This window comes from Notechis scutatus, chromosome 2 (genome assembly GCF_049901735.1).
Source record: "Notechis scutatus isolate UNSWTSFEM ecotype Mainland chromosome 2, rNotScu1.2, whole genome shotgun sequence".
NCBI lineage: Eukaryota > Metazoa > Chordata > Lepidosauria > Squamata > Elapidae > Notechis > Notechis scutatus.
In genome coordinates, this window is record NC_142010.1 from 147,141,947 (window position 1) to 147,165,392 (window position 23,446).

At 43.0% G+C, this 23,446-nt stretch overlaps 1 protein-coding gene across 1 annotated transcript in view; it reads left to right on the forward strand.

Annotated features, from left to right (window-relative positions):
* The window catches only part of OLFM2 (olfactomedin 2), a 275,974-nt gene that overhangs the window by 22,092 nt on the left and 230,436 nt on the right, over positions 1 to 23,446 (forward strand). The window lies entirely within an intron of this gene.

Sequence of the window (23,446 nt, forward strand, 5' to 3'; positions counted from 1 at the left end):
GTCAGTTGGTTCACATCTGAATACAGTCAACTGCTTGCCTAATCAGCAGGGTTTTTTTTAGTTGACCCCAAATATTTGAAAATAAATGTAACAAAATACTAGTTTGGGGGACTGATATTCAAGAATTATTATTGGGGATACACATCTAGACTCCTGTGAGCAGTACGGGTGATCTGTCTGAACATAAATTCCTTTTCATATTCTGTAATATTTTTGGGTAAAATTTTTATTTTATTCAAAAAATTAAAATCCAAAATCCAATGTTTTATCTCTCCTCAATAATTTTTTTTCTTTTGGATTTTGGATTTTAATCTTTGGAATGAAATAAAATTGTTTTTAAAAAATTGTTTTGAGAATTGCTATATCCCCCACCTCCACCCCCGATCAAAATGGTGTGCAGAGGCATTGTGGGAAACGGAATATTGCATTTCTGAAACATGGCAACCTTACAATGTGTGGACTTCATCTCCCAGAATTCCCCAGCCAGCAACTTCCAGAATTCTGGGAGTTGAAGTCCACACATCATAAGCTTGCTAAGGTTGAGCAACACTGCATAGGTGAAAATTACTCCCCCTCCTATTTTGTGCAAATGTGCTAAGTCCAAGCGATTTTGTTTTCACTAGTAGTGTCACTTTATTATGCTTAAGCTCCATCCAAGAGTTTTCCCCATTCCCTGTTACCTGGGTCTTCCGACCTTGTTCTTTACAGGTAGTCCTCCACTTATGACCACTCATTTAATGACCATTCAAAGTTATGATGGCATTGAAAAAAGTAACGTATGACCTGTATGTGCATTTACAACTAAAATTCAGGTGCTTCATAATTGACATGTATTTATCATGGTTGCAGCGTTCTGTGGTCACATGATCACAATTTGGGACCTTCCCAGAGGACTTCTGACAAGCAAAATCAATGGGGGAAGCCTTATAATCTTAATGACTGCACGATTCACTTAGAGACCATGGTGATTTGCTTAATGATTGAAACAAAAAAGGTAAAATTGGCTGTGACTCACTTAATGATCACTTTGATTGCTGATGGAAGTTCCAATCCCGATAGTAGTCATAAGCTGAGGACTATCTTTACATTTGTAAGGATAGTACGTAGTACAGAAATCAGGTCCCAGAAGGAGGCTTATATATATACATTTATTTATTGGAAGAGACCAATAACACGCTGGCCTTCCTAAATGTGCTAGTCAGCCATAATGCGGATGGGAGCCTTGACACAGGTGTGTACTGAATACCACAAGCATGGACCATATCATACACAATGACAGCAATCACCCCGTTGCACATAAAGTCTGTTGTATTCAGGCACTGTTTAATAGGGAAGACGCTCATTGTAGTACACTGACAGCCAAAGCCAAGGAGTGGTCACATCTTTATCAGGTCTGTAAGGTCAATGGTTATTCCATGGACTTCATCTGAAGGTGTACTACACCCAGGGCCCGGCAACTCATTGAAGGTGCCAATGGAACAGCTATGTGGAGGGTGCTCCCGTATATACGGGGAGTATCTGAAACTGCTGCACGCATCCTCTTGGAACATGGAGTCAAGGTGGCGCACAAACCGGACCAAACTCTAAGAATGAGAGTGATGCGCCCAAACGAAACACTACCCAAGGAGGAGACATTTTCGATGGTTTACTGCATCAACTGTAGTGACTGTGCAAGTAATTACATAGGGGAAACGACCAAGGCAGCTACAGACCAGAGTACATGAACATGAACTGGCTGTCCGACGCAAAGAACAGCGCTCTCAGATCTGGGCACATGCAGGAGCATAATCACACATTCAGTTTCCAAGAGGTTGAAGTTGTTGCCTGTGATATAACTAAAGGAGGATGCCCACTAAAAGAAGCCTGGTTTTCCAACAGCAATTCTATCAATAGGCATATCGAACTACCACTGGCCTACCAGGCATTAAGACACCAGGAAAGACCCTGCAGGAAGAGCAGAGACCACTTCCCATCAGGGAGCAGGGACCGATGGTAGGCCCCCACCCTAGGCATGTGGATTCATCCTATGAAGGCACAGCCAGGCCTGTACAAAGCCCGGCAGAGCTCCCTCAGGCTATAACACAGGAATAATGAAGAACGAGCTGAGCTGACCACAAGGTCATGAGCAAAGCAACAAATTGCAATAGCTGGCAGGTAAACATCACTTCTTAGAGATAAGCAATCCAGGCTGGGTCTGACAAGGGAAGGAACAACAAGAGTTAAGCCTCCTTCGACCAACATGACTGAAGCAAAAACAAAGAGTTAATTACAGGTGGGAGGCGGTTGGAAGGGCATATTACGAGTGCAAGGGCTAAATTGATTAACAATATGTAAAGGCATAGATCTCTGTAATGGTATCTTAATGATGTCAGCAGAGGTTGACGAAAGCTTAGTAAGTATAGTAAATATAATTTTAGTTCCAGAGATCACAAGATGTCTGTTTCTTCTCTTACAAATATACCTGGAACTCGTATTTTTAGAATAGTTTGTTTTACACACACACACACACACACACACACACACACTTCAACCAGTTTAACAACCAGTTTAGTGAATTGCGCGCACGCGCCAAACACGCACTCTTCACACATTTAAAAAAAGCCCATTTTCAGCTCTAATACTTACCTTCTACTGTAGCCCCTGTGAATAAAACAGCTGAGGCACGAATCAGCTGTGCTCTAAAACAACAAAATAAAGCACAGGAAAGAACAGGGGAGGGTGGGTGGAGCCAAATTCTCACCAGAACTACCGGTTCACCTGAATGGGTTCAAACTGGTAAAATCCTACCTCTGGATATATATGTATGTATGTATATATATATGTATATATATGTATGTGTGTATATGTGTGTATGTATGTATGTGTGTATGTGTGTGTGTTTTATATATATGGGATATATATATATATAGGACAGAGATGATGTATGTATGTGTATGAAAATAAAAAAGAGAAGATATTAAAGATTAGCAGCAGAAAACATGCATGATAAATGTTTAATTACATGCCTCCTCTCACCACCATCCCAAACCTGTTTGTAATAATACATCTAACATTATTTTCACTTAACAGGCATCTCCATTATAGAGGCAGGTTTGGACGTTGCTTTCAGGCAGATGTAGAGTGTTTCTATCAATCCTCACTCCTGGAATGCAATTCCTCATTTCGCCCCTACCCTTCCCTCCCTACCGCTGTTGTCACAAGAAAAAAAAGCCTTTTTAAACAACAGCTCATGGGAGATCACTTTATTAGAGATGAACAGGTATTTGAATCTCTAGTTGCTAAATACATTTGCCCATGTGCGACTATGAATCCCTTTCTTGTACTATAAATCCATTCATTCAATGCCTCTCTTCTGTTCCTTTCAATTACATTTGTCCATCTATGATTAAACTGTTAATAAAAGGACTAGCACTTGCATTAGTTTATATATCTATTAATATCTAGTTTTGTTCATTTTAGTCACATTTGTATATTGTTTTATGATGTTGCTTATAAACCTCCCAATTTACAATGGACAATATGGACAATATGAAAATAGATGGATGGATGGATGGATGGATGGATGGATGGATGGATAGACAGACAGACAGCAATAAAGGAGGGGATCCTTGGTGCTCTCTAATCTTAGTTGTTTTCTTGTAGACATTTCATTACCCCAAGTGTGTGTGAGAGAAAGGAGGGGTGAGAGAAGGAGAGAGGGAGCGGGGAATAGGAAGAGAATGTAATTTTCCTCATATTTCTCAATTTGTGGCTATATTTATTCCAGTTAGTCTTTATGGATGAGGCAGCTCTTGTTAGTTTAGCAAAGATGGGTCTCCTTAATTTTATGCCACACAATTTTTTAAAAATTGTCTCTGCTCTTCCGAGCCAGCTGGAGGTGGAGGTGGATGTGTGGTTTCTGTTATTCACAGTTTGCCCAGCAGTTCTTTATTAGCAAGCTAGAATATTCACTTGGGGCTTCATTTGCTTTTGACACATTGGCTTTGCCTGCTAAATATTCACAAGATTGCCAAGAGCCATGCACTGCTTGCGGTGGCTGCTTGGAAGGTGTCCATGAAATTTTGGCAAAGGAATCTGGGTGGAAAAGCTTGGGCATCTGCTCCAGGCTTCCATTTGCTCAGCGTTTTAAGAGAGTGAAATGAACAAAGGGTGTACTCAAGTGAACATGCTAGCTTCTCCTTCCTTCTTTTCCTTCCTTGCTTTTGATTAGATTTCACTGAAGAACAAGTCACATGAAATCTGTTCTACGTCCATCCCTTATTCCATGTCTAGAGGATGGAGACATTCAGTGTGAAGGCATCCAGCTTGCACTTCTTGAAACTTTACTTCAGGCTTTCCCAATGACATCAATCCAGAAGGATTTTCATAGAATTTCCATCTAACTGTTGACTCAATGCTGGCTAACAATTCTAATGCAAGGGTTGCTATTAATATTGCAGTGGAAGACATCTCCAAAAAATCCTCATCTCTAGAAGTGTACAAAGTTTTGATAGACTGTGGAGCATGAGCCATGGTGGCGCAGTGGTTAGAATGCAGTACTACAGGCTACTTCTGCTGACTGACTGCAATTTGGCAGTTTGAATCTCACCAGGCTCAAGGTTGACTCAGCCTTCCATCCTTCCAAGGTTGGTAAAATGAGGACCCAAATTGTTGGGGGCAACATGCTGGCTCTATAAACCGCTTGGAGAGGGCTGTAAAGCACTGTGAAGCGGTATATAAGCCTAAGTGCTATTGATTTTTGTATGATCCAGGGCCATTTGCAGCAGAGGTGTGCGCGTGTGTGTTTGTGTGTATGTAAAAATCAAGATGGTGTCCCTAACCACACTATGAAAGTCTTTGATGTACATTGAATACAAGACACACCTAAAAAGGGACAGGACCTCAATTGTGCAGCATTATCTTGAGTTTATTGACCTGTCCCTCCTTCATGCCTCTAGTATTACCTTCTGAGCAGGGAGAAGGGCCTTTAGCAGTATTGTTCTGCATTTGTTAATCGTTTTGAGTTGTGCAGTGTGTTAACTTAGCAGCTCTGCATTGGGGTGAAGCAAAGCTGAAACTTTAGCTGGAAAAAAAAAGTTCTTCAGAAGAGAGCCCTCTCCATCCTGCTGTTACAGTTTGACATTCTCTTTCTCTCTCTCTCTCTTAGATTCAACAGAGCTGCTGTACAACAGAACTATTCAGTCCTTTCTCTTCCCCTCCTTTTTATAGCTTCCACATAAAAACACCTTTTGTTTTTTTTAAAAAAATCCTGTTGAAAATCAAAATACACTGTGTCAGATTAACTCCTCCCTCCCCTTATTTTGCTATGTAATTAGTAGCTGTGTGCTTCCCTTCCCTCAGTGGAGTAAACGGTATGTGGGTGGACTAGAATGTGCTGCAGGGATTTGATTGTTCCCTAAAATTTGACAATCCCAGTGGGGGGATGCACTGGAGCTGTTGAATCCCATCTTTCATCTGATTTTATTTTCTGCTAAGTTTTGGAAGAAACTGAATGTGGAGAGTGGAGTAAACAACCTTTCATTTTGTAGGAAGTGTGTCATACCCTCCGGGATTCAATTAAAATATGAATACTACAAACAAACACTGGGGTTTGGACTCGCGGTGGTGGGATTCAATTTTTTTACTACCAGTTCTGTGGGCATGGCTCGGTGGACATGGCAGGGAAAGGATACTGCAAAATCCCATTCCCTCCCCACCCCACTACCCTGCTTTCCAGCTCTGTTCTCCTGTGCAGGGCAACAAAAGAAGACCCAGCCAATCAGCTGGGACTTGGGAGGCAGAAAACAGATGGGGATGGGGCCAGTCAGAGGGGGTATTTGCTGGTTCTCTGAGCTACTCAAAATTTCTGCTACTGGTTCTCCAGAACTGGTCAGAACCTGCTGAATACCACCTCTAGTTTGGAGAGTAGATTTAGAGGATTACTGTATTTGTCATAGCCAATGTAGGAATCTTGGATCGGACTGTAAAATTAATATAGTACCAAAGAGGCCTTGAAAGGCTTTGGGTTTTCTCAGTGTTCAGCCCCTTGTCTGAGACACTTTCTTTGGGATTTAGAGGCAATTGATCCTCATCGTCATATAACGACTCTTCATTCACTGTATTGATGGTTGTCAGTAGGTTTCTGAGTGCAGTTCAAAGTGCTGATATAACTTCCAATGCCTTACTTGGCTTCTTCACGTCAAAGCATCTTGTCCAAGCCAGACCAACATAAATGTACACATTGTGATGTTGAATGAGATAGCAATAGCAATAGCACTTAGACTTCTATACCACTTCACAGTGCTTTACAGCCCTCTCTAAGCAGTTTACAGAGTCAGCTTATTGCCCCCAACAATCTGGGTCCTCTTTTTACCCACCTCGGAAGGATGGAAGGCTGAGTCAACCTTGAGCCTGGTGAGATTTGAATTGCCAAATTGCAGACAGCCAGCAGTCAGCAGAAGTAGCTTGCAGTATTGCATTCTAACCACTGTGCCACCGTGGCTCTTGAATGGATCCTGAAAACCATGCTTTTCACTTGTGGCTCTCATACTTTGCAAGCCTCTTGAGATCAGGCTATCACCCTCATTGTTGGCTTACAGGCAAATGCTGAAAATTGGAGTGTTTCAAAGGACATTGGGGGCAGGGCATGAGAAGGACTGCCACCTTAGCTCACTTGTATGTATCTGAGTTTTGCCTTGATTACTTTTGTTTTTGGATCCTTTTGATAGTTGGTATGCTTCCTGTCTTTAATGATGGATTGCAGTAAAAGGATGTTTTTATAACTGCACCATTCCTTCTGCTATACTTAAATCACTCAAGAGGACTCTTAAGTTCAAAGGTAGGGCAAAAACAACAAGAACCTGGGGTTGGTATAATATAAACCAGTTTTAGCACGCTGCTCTCAAGTTCAATAGCATTTTTGTTTTAAAACACTGGATAATCTAGATGATGAAAAAGATCTCTTGAGCCTGGAGAGCTGCTGCCAGTCACAATAAACAGCACTGGGCTCAGTGAATACAAAGTCTGATGTGCTATAAATCAACTTCCTGAACTCCACTTTAGGGGGTATAAAATGTGCATTCATTTATATTCTTTCATCTAGTCAAAGAACCTTGGGGAGTTCCTCATCCAAAACAGGACACTGAACAAGTTGTGATGAATTGGAGATTATACACTACAGCCAATCCAAGGGGACGGGCCTGGATGGAGATCAGCTCTGCCCATCTTCTCTACTTGCCTGTTAGAGAAGCCCACTTGTTTCTCTCATTATATGATTTTCTTATCTTAACACGTCCCTTGGCTTTCAACTGCTGCCAAATGCGGCTGAATTAACGAGCAATTTACATGCAGATTCCCTGTAATTATGTTAAGGGGCCAGCCAGTAAATGAGGGAGTCTAGAAGCTCTAGAGTCTGAGATTAGCAACTCAGCACCGGCCTCTCTCTAAAGGATGTGTGGGTACTGAATACAGAAGCCGGGCTTCTGTCAATTGCCTTGTAACACAATTGAATTCTGTTTCGGGAAGGATTTTTCTGCCCACATTACTGTGGGATTGTGCGGCATCCTGCCCACACCCAAGCCTACCTTTTCAGTGATTCATTGATTATTTGAGTTAAGAAGCATAACAAATCCATATTTGTCATATAGTCCAATATTAAAAGAAACCTTAGGTGGGATGTATGAGATTATAAGAGCTGAAATCCCCAACCGCATTATATTACATCAGGAATGCTTGAGCAGCTGGTATTTGAACACTCAGTGATCAATATGATTAATGGGACTATTATATTTAAAACTCCATCTCAGAACTTTTATGATTTTTCCCTACTACAGGTAGTCCTTGACTTACAACAGTTTGTTTGGTGACTGTTCAAGGTTACGACAATACTGAAAAAAGTGACTTAGGACAGTTTTTCATACTTACAACTGTTGCAGCATCCCCATGGTCACGTGATCAAAATTCAGGTGCTTGGCGACTAAATCATATCCTGGGGTCATGTGATCATCTTTTGCGACCTTCTGAGAAGCAAAGTCAACAGGGAGCCTGATTCACTGGAACAATCGTGTTCCTAACCGAACACCTGCAGTGGTGATTCACTTAACAACTGTTGCAAGAAAGGCCGTAAAATGTGGCAAAAGTCACTTAACAAGTGTCTCACTTAGCAACAGAAATTTGGGTCTCAATTATGGTCATAAGTCGAGGACTACCTATATAGTATTCTCTCTTTCAGAGCTTCCTTGCTACCATGGACAAAAGTGTCACTAGATCTGTTTGATAAGCAATGGAGATATTCAAAAAGAAAGACTACACAAGCTGTCTGGACCAGTGGTGGGATTCAAAAATTTTTTATTACTGGTTCTGTGGGTGTGGCATGGCTTGGTGGGAGTGTCTTGGTGGGCGTGGCAGGGGAAAGGATACTGTACTATCTCCATTTCCTCCCCACTCCTGGGGGAAAGTTACTGCAAAATCCCCATTCCCTCCCCACCCCACTAACCTGCTTTCCAGCTCCGTTCTCCTGTGCAGGGCAACAAAAGAAGACCCAGCCCGTCAGCTGGGACTCAAGAGGCAGAGAATAGATGGGGGTGGGGCCAGTCAGAGGTGGTATTGGCCGGTTCTCCGAACTGCTCAAAATTTCCACTATCTGTTCTCCAGAACTGGTCAGAATCTGCTGAATATCACCTCTGGTCCAGACATAGTCATAGCTTGATTGATTCCATAAGTTTCAGTTGATCTGCTGTTTGCATGGCTTATTAGTTTCCATTGCAGGCAAGTATACAATGTAGTTCTTATTCTAGTCCATGGGTGTCAAACTCGCTGCATCAAGTTAATGTCGCTTCACATATCATGAAGTTTTTTTGCCTTCACGGAGCTGGGGTGGGCATGGCCTGCGCATGATGCATTCGGCCCATGGGTTGCCAGTTTGACGCCTGTGTTCTAGTCTGTAGTAGGAAATTTTTCCCCTCAAAGGGATTCATGTAAACTGAAGGCAAGGACACATCACATTGGAGTACAAATTGGTTTATTGACAGTGTGGGAGGCAAAGAAAGGCTTAAAGAGGAGTGGCATCACAGTCCCTGTATATAAATTTATGTAAATGTGTCATTACCCAACTAAATAACATCATCAGTGTGAGTGAGAGTAAGGTTTGCTGCCTCTTTGAACATAGTACCTAGTTGGATAATGAAACATCTGCAAGTGAGCAACCAAGTTCGGAGAGCTCCAGGAACTCCACAGGCCAACCCTGACTTGAAGATATACCGTTCTATTAGAGGTCTATGCAAATTAGAATATACATATCCAATAAGGTTACTGAAGCTGTTAGGTTAGAATTATGAGGTAATAGGGCTGGACTTCTGAGACAATGAAGTTTTGAATGAACAAAGCAGCAGTTTCCATGGCCCAGTTGCAAACCCTTCATGGCCTACTAATGGGCTACGGCCCATAGGTTGAGAGCCACTGCTATAAAACTTAGCCTGTGCTTAGTTTCCTCTGAGAAGCTGTATTTGTGTTTGGAGTTTTTAATTTGGCTGCAAGAATTTCTCTTCAGTTTCAATGTTTTGCAGTTCTCAATCTTTTAGCTACTTGACTGGCAAGCCTTGTAGCGACTGAACAGATACTGAAAAACATGTTTATATCATAACTTTGTTATTGAAATATTACTAGTATTTGTAGTTCTAATGTTTTTTTTTTCTTCTGATATTCAAATCCCATCGATAGATTGCCGAGGGAAAACCAAGAGAAAGGGATTTAATTGCAAAGTGGCCTGAATTGATTTGGATTAGAACTCCTAATCAATGTCTATACTATTGTGGAATTTAGATAATGTTTTACTCACCGGAAGTCCCAGGCTTAATGATAACATAAAACTGAAATATAAGTTCTTTCAGTATGGTTTAACCTCTTCCTTTATTTAATATAATAGAGCCAGTTTAGTCTAGTGGTTAAGATACCAGGCTAGAAAGTGGGAGACTGCGAGTTCAAGACCCACCTTAGTCATGGAAGCCAGCTGGATGGCTTTGGGCCTGTCACTCTCTCTTAGCCCAACTTACCTCACAGGGTTGTTGTTGTGAGAAAAAAAGGAGGAGGAAAGTGCATTGGATGTGTTCCTGCCTTGAGTTATTTATCAGAATAATAATAAAGCAGGGTACAAATAAATAAAAGTTTTCAAATTCTGTATGAAAGAAGAAATGAATATATCAAAGCAAACTATATCTAAGTAATAACTTCAGAGAGGATAACAAACAGTTCTTGCTTTCTAAATCAAGTAACTATGCTACTGGATTACTGCTGGGGATGCTGTCATTTGCTTTATATCAGTTATAGAGGTTACCTGAAGTAGATCACTCTGGCCAGTTATCCAATACATTAGCAGTGCAAGTCAACACCTACAGGGAGTATTCACTCCAGTGTAGTAAGTAAAGTTTCAATGCAACAGCAAGTCCAGCAAAAGCACCTGGCTTCGTATTCACTCACCCTCATTAAGTTACTTTGATTCAGTTATTCTTTTTTTTTTTTTTTAACAAACTATTCAGTTTTTCACATTAAAAACAAAAATCTCTTTTTAGCGGACAACATATTTCCGGGTCATCACCTTTACATACAAATATGACAGCAATTATACATTGATATATGCATACTTAATTCTATTATTACCTTTTCCATTCCAAATTTTCAGTAAGGAGAGAAACAAACACCTTAATTCTAGCCTCTTTCATTAATCTCAGTCGAAACATCTTTTTGTTTCATTTCAATTATTTCAAATATAATCCTTTAATATTTATTTTAAAAATAAAAATAAACAATATATATTTATCTAATAATAGTAATAATGAAGTTACCAAAGTCTCTCCTTGCTTTTAATAGTCTATATTAAACTTATTAATTTAGCTGGTTCTTTAGTCTGTCATATTCCCTTTCCATTACACTTTTTTTTTAATGAATTCTAAATTAATACAAATTTTAACACACACACACACACAAAGAAAAAAGAACAAGTATAGGTTTCCCCCTTTTACTATTTTGAGTGTGACACCTTAATGATTAGAATATACCTTTATTCCCTCATCTTAATTCCCAATAAACCATTAATCATTACATCTTTTCAATTGGATTCCACAGCATATTCCCCCCCCCTTTAATAAGAGTTATCAGTATCTATATTACCCTATTTTCTAAATATTTTTAATTGCAGAAATATTCTTATTACCCCTTGTCACCCTGCAGAATCCCCTTTTTAATTCATCAACCATTATCTCTGAAAAAACAATTTCTTTTCAGCATTTTACTAGTTCTGTGTTTCTTTCTTTCACATGCCTGTTTCTTACTGCTTCTCCTCCCCATCTTTTCCCCATATCTTTTCTCATTCCAGTTTATATCCCTCTCTTTCTTAATATCTTCCTTTCCCCTTTTCTGCTGGGTCTTTCTGCCTTTCCTGACTTCACAGGTATTCCTTCTTTTAATTGTAAAGAAACAATTTCCTTTCAACATTTTACTATTTCTGTATTTATTTATTTCATATGCCTGTTTCTTGTTGCTTCTCCTCCCCCTCTTTTCCCCATATCTTTTCTCATTCCAGTTTATATCCCTCTCTTTCTTAATATCTTCCTTTCCCCTTTTCTGCTGAGTCTTCCTGCCTTTCTTGACTTCACAGGTATTCCCTCTTTTAATTGCCTTCTTAACTCTCAACTTTTTAACCTTCCTTCTTTCCCCACTTCTTTGTAGTGTTCTTTGTGTTAATTGTCTATTTAAAATGTCTTCTCCTTGAGTCGATTCCTCCTCCTCTGAAAATCTTTCTTCTTGTTCTTCAATCGCCATTTCCATTTTTTCTAGCACAGAGCAAAGTGATTCACCTCTTTCCTGTAGTAATTCTCTCATATTTTTAAGTTCCATTTTTAATTCCCGAAGAGATATCATCATTCTTATATTTTATGATCGTTAAAGTCCACAAAAAGAAACCACTTTTACTTTCCTTCTTTCTTCTTTCAGTTTTTTAAGGTTCTCAGTTATTCCAGTCCAGGGTTTATACCAAAAACGTCAATCAGTCCCACAAACAGTCTTTCCTTGCTTTTTCCTTTATTCTGGTCCTGCTTTCACTTTCTAAAATTCTTAGTTTGTTCCAATATTTCTATAATGTTATATCCACACCAGTTCATTCAAAAACAGGATGTTTTCCCTTTTATTTGAGCCAAATTTTTATCAAAAGGTGACACTCTCCATTATACAAAGTCTTCACCCTTTTCCCCTATTTTTTTATTTAAGGTTTTTCGAACCTCAATATTCCAGCACAGTCCAGTCTCCAATTTGTAAACTTTGTTATTATTATTCTTTGACAATCTTTGTTATGTTTGGAGAATAATGGAGACCAGACATCTGACCAGTGACTTCAGCTCTTTAATAACAGTAGATAGTACAGAACAGAGCAAGGCTATGGGCAGCAGTAACCCTTTTATAGGGTTGGCTGCTACCCTATTAACCAATAATAAGTGTGTTAGGTATAACATTGATACCCAACAAGGTTTGGGTGGATAAATATATAAACTAAGGTATCATAGTTTAAGTGTTTGTAGCTTTAAGCACCACACTGCATGTAATTAGTCAATTAAGGGTGCGGTTAGAAACTGCAATAAGAGGAAGCAGGAGAAAGCTTGCTACTGAGACTGCCTATTGCCTATTGCCTACTGTTTTACTGTTTGCCGTTTGCTGTTTACTGCTGAATACAACTGTTTACTACTGTTTTACTGCGACTGTCTACTGTTTGATCGTTCTACTGAATATCCAGCGTTATCCTCTGGAGAAAGGCATCGGAGGAGGAGAAGATATCTTTATCGGCTGATAAAGATATAGTAAGGACTATTATCTGGACTGAGTTAGTGAGTCTTACTGAATGGATATATTGTGAATGACATACGGACTGATTGACAATGCTTAAACTCTAACTGGATTAAAAACTATTTAAACTACAAACAGTGTTTGTGTTCAGTGTGTGTATACTCTAAAACCCTTCCTCTCTCATTTGGCTGCCTGGCTTGACTGCTGCTGCATACTCTGCTAGGGGTTTATCCCCAATCACTAACAAAGTGCATCAAGTTCAACTAATAACCAATAAGAAGTGTCCTAAATGTGGCCAATCAGGGGTTTGTTATGGACCAATCCTTGTTTGTTGTTTAAGGACCAATCAAGTGTGCAGGCTTTCAAAACCTGCTTTGCATTTGGGCTTAGTTACTTTTATTGATTCACAACACCTTGGGTTCCGTTTGAGGGGAGCTGTAACAAAATCTTCAAGATAGACAGGCCGTTTGGTCTGTCTGGATGATTTCCGTGGCTCCACCGGATTTGTCCTAAAGTCCGGTTCCGGTGGAGCGTTTGGATGATCTCTATTAAGTTCCGTTTCGCTGCACGGTGATTCCGTGCTGCTTTCGTTGTGGTTGTCTCCGTCAATCAGTGTTTCTTCGGGGTTTCGCAGTTCGGTTTCCCCCGTGTTCAAGTCCCATGGAAAAGTCAACTCCCTCCCCGCTTCAATTCCCGGTACTTCGCTGGGCCGTAGGGTTTCCGTTGGTCTGCTATCTGTCATATCGAAGTCAATTTCCTCGATATTTCCTCCCCCCTCAGTTGGTGAACCCGGGGAGCCATGGGCGCTGGGTGGTAATCTCGAACGGAGTTGGTCTATGTGGCGTTTCCACACCCTCCCATCGTCTGTTAGCAGGCGGTAAGATCTAGGCCCTGTGAGGTGGGTAACGGTTGCGGGTATCCATAAAGGGTCGCCGGAGAAGTTTTTGGCAAAGATTAAATCGCCTACCTTAAATTCCCGGCATTTGCTGCTGGAGCCGAAAGGCTTTTCGGGTGTGTATGCGGGGTGGAGCCGGTCGAGGTGCGATCGTAGTTTCCGCCCCATAAGAAGTTCGGCGGGCGTTTTGTTGGTAACGCTGTGGGCGTGATGTGCTGCAACAATAAAATTCGATTGATTTTGTCATCGATGTTTCCGAATTCCATTTTGTGGAGGGTCTTTTTTACAAATTGTACCATGCGCTCTGCACGTCCGTTCGTCGCAGGGTGCGCGGGCGAGGTTAGCGCATGGCGGATGCCCCGGTCAGCAAGATATTGTTCAAATGGTAATGCTGTGAACTGTGGGCGTTATCCGAGACGAGAACGTCCGGAAAACCATGTGTGGCAAATAACCTGTTTAATTTGTTGATAACTGAGTCCGTTGTAGTTGTGTTCATTCGATGGATCTCGAGCCAATTTGAATAGGCGTCGACTGTAATAAGGAAAGTGTGCCCTTTTGTCGGCCCCGCAAAGTCAATATGAATACGGGACCATGGTCCCCTCGGAGTTTCCCATTCGGTTGGGCTTGCTTTAGGTGGGGCGTTGCTGACGTCTTGGCAACGTTGACAAGTAGCGACCCAGGCCTCGATTCTTTTGTCGATTCCCGGCCACCAGGCGTAGCTCCGTGCGAGTGCTTTCATCCGCACGATGCCCGGATGTCCGTCGTGCAATACCGCTAAAACAGTTCGTTGCAGTTTGCCCGGGATTACGACTCTATCGCCCCACAAGATGCAGCCCTTTTGAGAAAACAGTTCGGTTTGGCGGGCTTTGAAAGGCGCCCATTCAGCTGATAGTTGTTCTGTTGGCCAACCACGCTCAACCCAGCGTAGGATGTGTTGCAGGACCGGATCTCGTTTTGTCTCGAGGGCAATGTCTCTCACCGTCAATGGCGGCGCGTGTAGAGTCTCAATTTGCAACGTTGTGATGGTTGGGGCTGGATCTTCAACCGATTCTGGAAGCGGTGTTCTGCTCAATGCATCAGCGTGGAGAATTGATTTCCCCGGGCGGTGTTGCAAGGTGTAGTTGTACGCCGCCAAGAATTCAGACCAGCGGGTCATTCTGGGGGACAATATATACGGGGTTGGTTTATTACCCGCAATAATCCCCAGTAGTGGTTTATGATCAGTAATTATTGTAAACGCACGCCCATACACATATTCATGAAATCTTTTAACTGCAGCCACAATAGCTAAAGCTTCTTTATCCAGCTGACTATAATTTCTTTCAGCTTTAGCTAAAGTTCGTCAAAAAACGCGACGGGAGCTTCTGCTCCGTTCGAGTATCGTGGGCCAGGATTGCTCCAACCCCAAAAGGTGAGGCGTCACAAGTAATAGTTAACGGCAGAGTCTTGTTGTACTGCATAAGTACAGAATCAGAAGTTAGCAATTTCTTTACTTGTTGGAAAGCGTATTGTTCACGTTGTCCCCAAACCCATGTTGCTTTTTTGTCTAGAGTCTATGTAATGGTTCAGCTACCGTTGCTTTATTGGGTAAAAAGACGTTATAAAAATTGATAAGTCCAAGGAATGCCTGTAGATCTGCCTTGTTCCTTGGAGTGGGGTCCTTCTTAATTGCCTTTAATTTGTCCTCAGTGGGATGGATTCCTTGACTGTCCAGGAGGTATCCCAAAAACTCTACCCTTTCGGTACATAACTGGCATTTATTTTTTTTAACTTTGAGGCCTGTGTTTTGGAACCTTTGTAAAACCACTCGGAGTCATTTTTCTAGAATGTCTCTGTTAGGGGCGGCGATGAGTACATCGTCGAAATACGGTACGACCCCTCTTATTCCTTGTAACAACCTTTCCATTAAGCTCTGAAAGATTCCTGGAGCGACGCTCACCCCGAACTGGAGCCGGTTGCATTTAAATGCGCCCCTATGCGTGACGATAGTTTGCACCTCCGCGGTGGCCGGATCTACAGGCAATTGTTGATACGCCTGCACTAGGTCTAATTTAGCGAAAACTTTCCCGCTGCCCAGGGAATGGAGCAGATGTTGCACTACCGGCACTGGATACGCACTTTGCTGAAGTGCGTGGTTTAGGGTGGCCCGGTAGTCTCCGCAAATTCTCAGTGACCCATCAGGCTTGATAGGCGTCACTATTGGGGTTTCCCAATGGGCGTGGTCGGTGGGTTCCAGCACGCCCTGTTCTATTAGCTTATCGAGTTGTTCATCGATTTTAGGTTTCAGGGCGAGCGGCACCCGACGCGGTTTAAGGCGGATGGGTGCTACCTCAGGGTTCAAGTTAAATGAGATCGGGGTCCCCTTGTACTTGCCTAGTCCGTTCGCGAAAAGCGTCTTGGAATTCTTGCGAGGGCTTCCTCCCAATCGTTGCTCTCGGCACGGTGGACTCCGGCTACAGTGATTCCAAGCGGTCTGAACCATTGAAGGCCTAAAAGACTAGGCCGGTCACGGTCCACGACAGTCAGTGGCAGTGCGACGGTGCGGTCCTTGAAAGATACCTGGAATCGGCGGGACCCGACAATGGGAATTCGGTTACCCTGGTAATCTTTGAGTATAACCCTTTGAGGTTGAGGTCTTGGCGGCGAATCGTCGGAATGAGCTGTTGAAGCGTCTTCCAGGACACCATCGAGAGGGATGATCCTGAGTCCACCTCCATTACACAAGCTTTGTTTTCGATAGCGACCTTTACTCTGATTTTCCCGGCATCAAGGGATGTAGCGTGGCCTATGGTAATTGTCTGGTGGGTCTCTTCCCGCCTGGTTTCTTCCCGCCTGGTGGAAGTGGTGGACGGTTTGTTTCTGTAGGAGTGGCTTCCCCATTGGTGATTCAGTTTGTTTCGGGGTGTGCCAAAGAATTCTGAAGACTGGCATTCGGCCTGTCGGGGTTTGGAGTTGGAGTTTTGTTTGCTTCTGCAAACCTTTGCGATGTGACCTCTTTTCCCGCAAACGCGGCAGAGTGCGTCGAGGAATTTGCAGCTGGATCGTGGGTGATTCGCTCCACATCCTGCACAAGGTCGAGATGAGTGTTGTGTGAACTGGTCTCGTTCCGTTCGGAGTCGGTTGACCTCTTCCTCATCGCTTTCTGATGGGGATTCTAGGTCTTCGTGGTGAGTCGATACCGGTGTCTCTCTGAGCGAGGCGAGGTATCTTTGGCGAGTTGACGTAGCAGTGCGCTGGTGCGGCGCATTCGGGCTGCCGACTTTTTGGTCGCCTCCGCTGCAGTGGCTTCTTTAAGGGCATCGGTGAGGCTGATGTCCCCCTTAGCCATGATTTTGCTCTGGATCGTGCCGTCTTCTAGGCCCAGAACTAGGCGGTCTCGGAGGGCTTCTTCTAAGTCAGAGAATCCGCAGAGGCCTCCAAGGTTGCGGAGGTCTGCAACGTAGTTTGCAAGGCTTTCGCCTTTCCGCTGGTCCCTCTGGTAATATTCGTGTCTTCTGACTAAGGTTGGCACGGTGGGCGCGTAGTGGGCCCGTAGCAAAGGCTCGAGGACGTCCCAGTCCATCGCTTTTACTTCAGCTGGCTTGGCAAGTGATTTTGCCATTTTAAACACGGTCGGCCCGCAGTGGGTTAGAAATATAGCTCTTTTTTTGCTGGTTGTTGCGTCTTTCAAATTGTTGGTCTCCAGAAACATCTGGAACCTATCCATGTACGACTCCCAGTCTTCGGTTTCTGGGTCGAATGGAGCGGGTGGTACAGCACCGCTGGCCATGTTGCCGTTGATAGTGCGTGTTTGACCACGTGCTCTGTTGGTTGCTCTGTAGATCAGTCAGCTCTTCGGTCTCCGTATCCCACCCTCGTCGCCAGTGTTATGTTTGGAGAATAATGGAGACCAGACATCTGACCAGTGACTTCAACTCTTTAATAACAGTAGTTAGTACAGAACAGAGCAAGGCTATGGGCAGCAGTAACCCTTTTATAGGGTTGGCTGCTACCCTATTAACCAATAATAAGTGCATCAAGTTCAACTAATAACCAATAAGAAGTGTCCTAAATGTGGCCAATCAGGGGTTTGTTATGGACCAATCCTTGTTCATTGTTTAAGGACCAATCAAGTGTGCAGGCTTTCAAAACCTGCTTTGCATTTGGGCTTAGTTACTTATATTGATTCACAACAATCTTAAGTCCAGCTTTAGTTTTATACTTGTTTATTCCCAAAATATTTTAGTCCAATTTTATTAAATCTTTAATTCCAGCTTCTTCCTTTCCTGGTTCGAAGACCCATTTAGCTGTCAAAAATATTTTCTTTTTTTTTCTCTGTCCCTTTGTAATTTCGTCGCTCACTTTTCTTTTCTTAAAAATTCTGTTACCTTAGTCCCGGGGTACTTTTGTTTAGTTAAATTGCCCAGTTGTCCCGGTTCAGATGTTATCCACCTCTTTCTTCCCTCCTGCACAAATCTTAGTCCAGCTGAGTCGTCCTCTTCGGGGTGGCCATTTTAGACCACCGCTGCAGTCGTCTTTGGGAGGAAAAAAACCCAAGCCCGGGGGGGGGGGAGATGCGGCTCCCCACAATCAGGCTTGCTGCTTCCTCTTACTCTGCTGCCCCTCCAAGGCAGTTTCAGCCCCTAATCATAATAATTGGGGCTCTCCGTCTAAAGAGCATGGACGATAGCCGCAGAGAGTTGCAATCTACCGTCCGTCAGCGAGGAGGCTCCGCCTTCTTCCCTGATTCAGTTATTCTTGATCCAGCACACCAAGGAGAATTCAATGAAGGCAGGTCAGCATATGGGCAGCCTTAGGCTCCCAAAATGGGTACATGGGACTTGCTTTCAAGGAGATACATAGGTGCCCTCGAGTCTATTATGTGTATTATAGGTGTCTAACAAACCTCATAAAGCAATACAGGTGAAACTCAAAAAATTAGAATATTGTGCAAAAGTTCATTTATTTCAGTAATGCAACTTAAAAGGTGAAACTAATATATGAGATAGACTCATTACATGCAAAGCAAGATAATTCAAGCCGTGATTTGTCATAATTGCGATGATTATGGCTTACAGCTCATGAAAACCCCAAATCCACAATCTCAGAAAATTAGAATATTACATGCAATCAATAAAACAAGGATTGTACATAGAACAATATCGGACTTCTGAAAAGTATAAGCATGCATATGTACTCAAGACTTGGTTTGGGCCCCTTTTGCAGCAATTACTGCCTCAACGCGGCGTGGCATGGAAGCTATCAGCCAGTGGCACTGCTGAGGTGTTATGGAAGACCAGGATGCTTCAATAGCGGCCTTCAGCTCTTCTGCATTGTTCGGTCTCATGTTTCTCATCTGTCTCTTGGCAATGTCCCATAGATTCTCTATGGGGTTCAGGTCAGGCGAGTTTGCTGGCCAATCAAGCACAGTAATCCCACAGTCATTGAGCCAGGTTTTGGTGCTTTTGGCAGTGTGGGCAGGTGCCAAGTCCTGCTGGAAAATGAAGTCAGCATCCCCATAAAGCTCATTTGTGGAAGGAAGCATGAAGTGTTCCCAAATCTCCTGGTAGACAGCTGCATTGACCCTGGACTTAATGAAGCACAGTGGACCAACACCAGCAGATGACATGGCTCCCCAAATCAACACAGACTGTGGAAACTTCACACTGGACTTCAAGCATCTTGTAGTGTGTGCCTCTCCATTCTTCCACCAGACTCTGGGTTCTTGGTTTCCAAATGAGATGCAAAAGTTGCTCTCATCAGAAAAGAGGACTTTGGACCACTGAGCAACAGACCAGTTCTGTTTTTCTTTAGCCCAGGTAAGATGCTTCTGACGTTGTTTGTTGTTCAGGAGCGGCTTGACAAGACGAATACGACATTTGAAGCCCATGTCCAGGATCTGTCTGTGCGTGGTGGCTCTTGATGCACTGACTCCAGCCACAGTCCACTCCTTGTGAAAGTCCCGAACACTTTTGAATGGCTTTTTCCTGACAATCCTCTCCAGGCTGGGGTCATCCCTGCTGCTTGTGCATGTTTTTCTTCCACACTTTTCCTTCCACATAACTTTCTATTAATGTGCTTTGATACAGCACTTTGGGAACATCCAACTTCTTTTGCAATTACCTTTTGCAATTACCTTTTGAGGCTTTCCCTCCTTATGGAGGGTGTCAGTGATGGTTTTCTTCACAACTGTCAGGTCAGCAGTCTTTCCCATGATTGTGATTCCCACTGAACCAGACTGAGAAACCATTTAAAGGCTCAGGAACCCTTTGCAGGTGTTATGCCTTAATTAACTGATTAGAGTGGGACACTTTGAGCCTAGAATATTGAACCTTTTCACAATATTCTAATTTTCTGAGATTGTGGATTTGGGGTTTTCATGAGCTTAAGCCATAATCATCTCAATTATGACACATCATGTCTTGAACTATCTTGCTGTCGCGACTACAAAACACACGCGTTTGCATCAAAGCCATAGAGACCTGAAGGATGGCATTCCTCTTCATCAGAATAAACTCTGTATCATAATAATATGCACGGTTTATGTAAAATGCTGTGAGGTGAAGCTCTATGCATTAACCACGATTCATGTGATTGAGTTCATACGAATAATTATCATTAAAAATGGTAATCATGGGTAATAAGGGTAATCAGGGGTAATGAGGGGAAATCATTATAAATATCGAGTCCCAGGAAACTCGGGTTAGATCCAACTTTATTTTGTTTGCTTCGCTATTATCTCGGACTCCTTGCAGAGGAAGGAATAAACAATAAGCTTTTGTGTTACGAAATACTGAAGTGAAGAGTGTCTTATTTTCTCCCTGCATTTGTGCCAAAGAGTAGCTGAGAGGAAAGTTGGATCCCTTACATCCTATAATATTTCGTTACCTGTGATATTATGGCTGAAGATACTGCTGTTGATGGAGGTTTTGAGGACGTTTTGGAGGTGGATGCGAATAATGCTGTTGGAGGGGCTGGTGTGGTGCCCGAGCAGCCCTCAATTCAGTTGGACGATAATGTGGTGTCTTTGGAAAGTGGACAAACAGATAATGCGAGATGTGAAGAGAATCCTCAGCCTGTGGTAAGGCCGAAAATCCGTAAGGAATGGAAAGCAGGATTGGAGTTGAGAGACAATATGAGGGGAAAAGTTTCACAAGGGAAACCTTCTACTTTTATGCCGCTGACCTCTGGGACGTTTGAGAAGTGGAGAGAACGACGGATTGCTGATGAAGATGAATGTAGTACTTCTACAACCAATTTAAATGCTAGTACGTTGGAACTGCTCTGTGTCAAGTATGGTGACTTAAGCATTCATGACTCTACTCCCCCGACTGTTTGGGAAAGTCCAGGGAGGGGATTTAGAATGGAAGACACATCTTTCTTTAGTTCAAGTGCAAGAGATAACAGGGAGATGAGTAGGTGGAGGTCGGAGGGAGCATTTTCTATGGAAGCAGATGAATCATTAGCAGATGTAGTAGGAGTATTGGGAACTCGGAGTAAAACCTCTAAACCAGTCCCAGGTTTCAGGGTTGAATTTAGGGATGCGCAAATGGGGAATAGACAAACAATTCACTCCTGGGGTCCATCAGGCACGTCTGGATATTGGCCCCAAAGAATGGTTTGGGGTGGTCCTCCTTCTATAAATACTTCCTTTGATGGGAACCCTGATAGGTTAGCATTATTTTTAAGCCAAATTGTGAACCACCTAGAATTACATTCAGATTGCTATCCTTGTCAATGGTCTATTATAGTTGTGATAACTACAGTGTTAACAGGTGATGCTGCCGATTGGGCTGCAGAGTTGCGTAGTGTGCATGCAAAGGAATTGATTGATGTTGGTTTGTTTTTGGATGCACTCAAAGTTCAATTTGAAGATAGGTCAAGGATACATCAATATGAAGAAGCATTAATGTCATTGAAGCAGGATGGGAGGCCTGCTGTGGAGTATGTCAGAGAATTTCGGAAATTAGCAACTAGGTTGCACACCTGGCCAGAAAGACTATTGATTAGAGAATTTAGATCTGGTTTAGATAGAGGATTGAGGCAGGCTTGTCTTTATAGGGGGGTTCCCCAGAAACTGGGGGAATGGAATAAAATAGTTGTGGAGTTGGATGTGGGACTGAGGGAGTTCCGTCCTACGTTTGGAGGGCCCAAAAGACGACCAATAGGAAGGAGCAGTAGCACCACGGAGTAAAGTGGAGGAGGAGACTAAAAGGATTGGTAGGGGAATAGAGCCCATGAGGTGTTTCCGATGCCAAGGTCTGGGACATAGGCAATGGAGTGTCCATCTATAGAACTAGATAATAGAAAACAGGTGGCTCACATTCCGAGCGCCACAAGTAGCAATTTACCAGGTATCATGCCCCGTGGTACGAAACAAGGGACAGTTACATCTGAAAGATCTCAAGGGGTATCACAGAAAATGAACACGGAAGTAATGACAAATAGATGTGAGAGGAAAACACCTGATGGCAAACAACTACCCAAGGTAGTCTCGGGGTTATACAATAGTGGAGATGACAGTCCAGATTAGGATGATTTGGTGAGTAATCCTGTGTGACCATTTGTTCTCCCAGTAGTATTGGAAAATCTAACAAGCAAATTGAGGGGTCAGTATGGAGCATTAATCAACACTGGATGTACTAGATGTTTAATTAGTAAAAAAGTGGTCGATGAATTAGCAGTGGAAGAATTGCCCAATTCTCCTGAGAGCCGTTCGGATCATCCAGAGAGCGGGAGGTGCTTCAGTCTGCGTCGTTGAAGGCTGAGCTTAATTACTGAGGAACGCTCCACCCTCCATCACGTGGCTCTCTTGCGTTCCCCAGTTTACGCTCAGCCTTCGTGAGATTAGGCTGTGTAGTTCACCACTCCTTGGCCAATTCAAGAGCTCTTTATTCTCAGGTTTGATTATCATTGTCTCTGGTTTTCCTTAGCCTCTAAGCGCATTGGGATAGTGATACAAGCAGGGGAGCGCGTTTTTTTCGCCCCCAGGGGGGTTGGAGAGCGGGCGGCTTTCGCGCTTCGGCGCCAATCCCCCCCCAATTCGGTCCTCTTTCCTGCCGCTTTCCACGCCGCACTCGTTGTGGTTCCATTCGATCGCGCTTAGATAGCGCAGCTGGTGTTCCCCCCCACCGTTAACGCCGATCGCCCCAGGAAGGGGCGAAAATTACCTGGCTGCCTCTCTCGGCCTCTCTGTGTGCCGGAGAGGCTGATATATTGCCCTGAGCAGCCAGTGATTAAGGGATCGTGGGCGGCCGCCATTTTGGGCGCCGCCACGTGTCGGGCGCCATTTTTAGAGGCCTCATTGAGCTGCGAAGGGACTAGCTCTAGTTATAGGCCTTTCAGCCTGTGAGAGCTACTGAGTATTCAGTGGAATTGGCAAACTTGTTGGCTTTCCGCAGCACGCTCAGGGCAGGAATCAGCAGCCTATCCCTCCCAGTTGTTGCCTGGGAGCTCCAGCTGCCAGAGGCCTCATCCCAGCCTCAGGCGTTTTCATTTGGCAAATTGGTGATATTTAACAGTACTCTCTGGGGTCACTCCTTCCTGGGAGCTTTGAACCAGACCTTGGATTAAATATTTACTAACAACAACAACAGCAACAACAATAATAATAATAATAATAATAATAATCAATAGATAAATAACTGGATATATGTGTGTGTGTGTATATATATATATTTATATTTATATTTATATTTATATTTATATATTTTTACATCTTATCGATATTTGACTACTTCACATTATCAACACTAATCGGATTAT